Genomic DNA, 5,290 nt, shown 5'->3' with positions numbered 1-5,290 from the left:
TAAATATATAGATAAAGTACCCAAAAAAATTTATTCAATAAAATAAAAGTTAGTTCAAGTTTAAATGTAAGACAAATGTATATAAAAAAGAACACAATATAAATAAATTAAGTTAAGGAGGTAAAAAAAATAATAAATAAATAAAAGATAGAATTTTAAACTTAAAATTTTGATTTTTTTTTCATTAATTATACGTCTCTTGCCGTGCGGGGGCAGTCTGGAGACTAGTATACATCAATTATCAATTACCATGCATATAAACTATATATGAATTGTACACTAGATAAATCAATCTATATGTGATCTGTATATGAGCACTGAATTATCACATATAAAATTGTTTCCAATTAACAAGTGAAGCTTTAATATTACCCATGATCGAATTCATGAACAGAAAAAAAAAATGTCAATTATACATATACACGCACCGAAAAAAAAAATACAAATTCAAATCCATTAAAACACTGATACTAATAGTAAAGTAATTAAGTGCGTATATTTCCGAACTACAATTGCCAAAGCGTGCAAGCATATCCGAACAACAAAAATCGCAAAACAACAAACCAAAGTTATTATTTGACAGTCGCTAATTACTCTGTAACATAGACTAGGGAAACAAAATAAAATTGAAGATAGTCGTGGCAAATATCAAAATCAACCACGATTCAGAAAATTCATATGACATCGGTATCGACTGAAAATATTCTAAAAAATTAAATTGGGTTGATCTGATATCAACAATTTTATATTCTAATTTAATTCAAGAGAAATAAAATCAAAGATCTAAATAGTGAAAATATATCCAAATCTAATTGGATTGAATACACACGATAAAAATGATCTTTCAATTGCATTTTGTCTGAGTCCGGAGTATTTCAATTGATGAGGATACAAAAAAGATACTTAAGATCATACTTTTTTTATTAATATCTAACAAACAATTACAAATAACTATTTTTATTGCTAATTTGACCCCTTATCAAGTTAGAATTGGCACTTGATACCAACGTAATAATATCATGACAAATATGTCTTTAAGTCCTATAAATTTTATCCTGAATTAGACCACATCAATTTTAACTTAATTAATAATGATCCAACATATTTATTTAATACATTAACAGTCCCAAAAACTTTCTAAACAATATTGCCTTGTGTGCTAATACTATTTACGCTTTGCATGTACTCCATATAAATTTCCATGATCTCTATTGTGGATTTAGGATCACATCTACGTAGTACATTATTTATTTTCAGACAATTTGTGTTAGTGATGATCATGACCTCTATGTAAGATTTACCAAGGGAGGATGTCAGATGTATGAAAAATCTAAAATATGAATTATGATGTGCTGGGAATTATTACCTTCTGGTGTTTACTTGAATCTGTTCTGAAACTAGTTAAAATAATCGTCATGCGAGTTGTAAGTGTGGGAAGAAATATATGCTATTCAAGGGTGAATTTCGTTCAAAATATATATATGATGCTATAAGTTTGTAAATATATCTGTAAGAGATATATGATCCAGCTACATGACGATGACTTATCAGCATTTATTAATAGACAACTAAAAAGCGGGTATGAAGAAATTAGGTATGCTATTGCATAATCTCTCAAGCATTAGTTTCGTTCTTTCTTCCACACGGATGAAGAGACGGAATGCTTTGCTCGTTCTTGAAGAAATCAGTAGGATCAACCTTGGTCTTGACACGAACCAACCTATTAAAGTTGTTCTTGAAATATTTGGTTCCCCAAACGCTTGCCTTCTTATAACTTGTGGTGCCCTTGTCGTTATTCGTGCCAATATCAAGGTCCCTATAGTTCAAATAAGCCAATCTAGGGTTTTTAGAGACATAGGGAGTCATGGAACTGTAAAGTCTTCTTATCCAACCAATACCCATACGTGCTGCTGTAACATTTCCATTTTCCCAATAGATGGCGTAATGAATCTTAAAGATGTTCCCAGCTCTATGCGGAAACGGAATCTCGGATTCCAAAATCTCGTTCATTTTTCCACCATAAGGGCTCATAATCACGTTTCCACTTCCGACCTCTATCTCAAATAGCTTCTCCCATATTGCCTTCAACCCGTTTTCTGAAATGGGTTTCGTCACGTAATCCGACTTTGCTTTGTAGGACGGACCCGGTTTGGTCCTTCTGTTGAGGAGATTCTCAAAAGGATATCCTCCATATCCGTCCAAATATAAAACGGATTCAATCCAGCTCATTTCTATGCAGTCTTCTCTTCTCAGACCAAGCTCCGGGAAGCCTTCTCGCATTAATGGAATCAGACGGGCGATTGCACCAAGGAAGAAAGAGTTGAACAAAACCCGTATCGTCTTTCCGCCAGGAGGGTCGGTCGATTTCACAGCCTCGATGAAGGGCCTGATGAAAATGTCTTCGTGTATTTTGTGTGCCACTTGTTGCCAGCGGTGGAGGAGGTGCGCAACATTGTGGGACATGTTCCTTTCGATGATGAACACAGTCACAGTCGGTGGGACCGAGACTAGCCGAACTTTCCATGAAAGAATGACTCCAAAGCTTGCTCCTCCTCCTCCGCGAATAGCCCAGAACATGTCCTCTCCCATGGATTTTCGGTCTAGAACCCGTCCTTTTGCATCGACGATAATAGCATCTACGACATGGTCCGCAGCAAGACCATATTTTCGTGCCAATGGTCCATACCCTCCGCCACTGAAGTGTCCTCCGACTCCAACGGTATGGCAAACCCCAGCCGGGAAGCCTAGGGTTAAGGATTTCTCTGCGATTCTATAGTAAAGCCCTCCAAGGGTAGCACCAGATTCAATCCATGCAAATTTGTTTTCCACGTCAACGTCGACAGACCGGATGTTAAGGAGGTCCAGAATGACAAACGGGACATTGGACGAATGAGAGAGACCCTCGTAGTCATGGCCCCCACTCCGGATTCTGATCTGCACGTTGTGTCTCTTGGCACAGATGACCGTGGTTTGAACGTGCGAGACTTGTGAGGGTGTTACGATCACGAGGGGCTTTGGGATCCACGGAGAAGCAAATCTAGGGTTTTGTATGGAATAGTTTAGGACGGCGAAATATGAAGTGGTGTTTCTTGGAGTGTAGATGAGTTTGGGGTTAATGGATGTTGTGTTTGAATAATAATATTGATGACGAGATACACATTTAAGAAATTCTTGGTGTGTTTGAGCTAAATTCACCCAGGATGACGAGAGAATATTGAAGAGAAGAACAAAGGGAAATATTGAAGAGATCAATGAAGACTGCATGATTTTTAAATTGATAACTTTGGGATGGTAGTTTGCGATGTTAGCCTAAGGATTAAGCGTGCTATAGTTATAGTAGAATCTTCATCTTTCCCGACATTTAAGATAGTTATGGGCAAAATCTGGCGTTAGAATAATGATCATAAATTATGAACGATTTGCATGCAAGGCTACAACGTAAAAAAAATGTAAACGCCTCATATTTGACTTTCAATATACACTAGGTATAATAGTTTACCAATTTTATAATATATATATATATATATATATATATATATATATATATAGTTTAGCAATTTTATTGTTAAAGTGATGGGGTTATCATTTAGTTATCTTCTTATAGGTTGCCTGCCCTATTAGTTTAGGCGTTTGGTTTGCAAATGTCTTTTTGTACAATGAAATATAAAATTATATAATTGACAGCAGGGACGGAGATAGATTCTAAATGTAAAAGGGGCTAAACTGATTTTTTTTTTTTTTTTTTTTTCTGGAGACGCTGTTTTATAAAATTTTAGACTAAAAATATGAGAACAAAATTAAATTTGAGTAAAAAGTGCATATATATAATGAGGTGAGCGTAAGACTCTGCTAAGCCTATATTAGATCCGTCCGTTATGGACACTATTGTTCTTATATTATATAATGACAGTCGTATAATATCATCTTTGATACTTTTCAATCTGTATTTTTGCCGTTGTTACGTGACACCTATAAATAAAGTGCCAGTATGCAATCTTATAAAATAAATAAATCAATCAAATAAAAAAATGTATTAATATAAACATAATTATTTAAAACTAAAAAATAAAAAATAAAAGCTTTCCCTATAACTAGGTAGATAAACACACACGTACATGTGTATATATACACAAAAACAAACACAAACACAAACAAATATGTATACACATGTTCAAAAAAAATTCTTAACTCCATAATATTTATTAAGTTTTTTTTTTAAGAAAAAGAATCAGAAGAAATAGTTTAACATATTTTTAAATGAGTTCTATAAAAATCTTATGTTTTTTAAATTGATGACATATTTATCCCAATCTTATTTTTTAGAATTTATGAAATATTTACTCCCTAAATTATAAAACTCATGAGAGTGTATTTGTCGTATTATATAATCGACCAATTTGTCATCTAATATCAATTTTTTTGACGTCTTTGGTCCTTCCGTGTATTATTAGGCAAATTTATCTGTTAATTATGAACATTTTTGTTCTGCTATAGACAAAGTTAGAAAATTTTCATAAATGCCCTTTGACTTCGAGTATAAAAAAATTAAATGAAAATAAAATTAATAAATGAAAAAAAAACATAAAATAAAATTAAAACCTCTCTCTTTGTTCGACTGCTATTTCAACGTGAACCACCATCATCCTCCACCTGCCCCTCCTCAACCACGATCCACCCTTGCCAATCCCCGTTGAACAACCGCCGTCGATCAGACAATCACTGTTAGACCCCAAAAATCTAAACTATTAATGATTTAAAATTTTTATATTTAATTTTGAAAATTTAATTTGAGATATGTAAAATGCATTAAATTGTTTTAAAATTTTAACTTGAAATTAATCCAAAAAAATCATACGGAATTTTTATATATATATATATATATATATTATATATATCCATAACATAGTTAATAAGGAGCACCTCTCCTTCAACTTGCATCCTGGAGCCGCCACGTGGCGGCTTTTTTTTTTTTCGCCCCTTGGCCTTTGATATTTTTTTTCCAACCCTTGTCCTTTATTTATTTTATTTTATTTTTTCCAACCCTTGGCTTTTGATTTTTTTTTTTTCAACACTTATCCTTAAAAAAAAAAAATTTCCTCCGTAATCAACATATTTTGTATAATTTTTTTTTCTCCATCTCTCATCAATATATTTTGTATAATTTTTTTATGTATATTATAATCATAATTACTAATACTATATTATACTATATTAATAACATACATTATGTATATGTTTATATATATATATATATATTATTTGAAAAACTACGTCGTATTAATATTATACC

General features: G+C 32.6%; 1 pseudogene; it reads right to left on the bottom strand.

Moving 5' to 3' along the window:
* Positions 1-1,439: 1,439 nt before the first annotated feature.
* Positions 1,440-3,264, bottom strand: LOC149384772 (tetrahydroberberine oxidase pseudogene; annotated as a pseudogene).
* Between the last annotated feature and the right edge of the window lie 2,026 nt (positions 3,265-5,290).

This window comes from Urtica dioica, chromosome 9, assembly GCF_054948205.1.
Source record: "Urtica dioica subsp. dioica isolate 48M chromosome 9, U.dioica_male_clone48M_v1_H2, whole genome shotgun sequence".
Lineage (NCBI taxonomy): Eukaryota > Viridiplantae > Streptophyta > Magnoliopsida > Rosales > Urticaceae > Urtica > Urtica dioica.
Note: the sequence above shows the minus strand (reverse complement) of the source record. Positions and strands in the feature narration are given on the sequence as shown.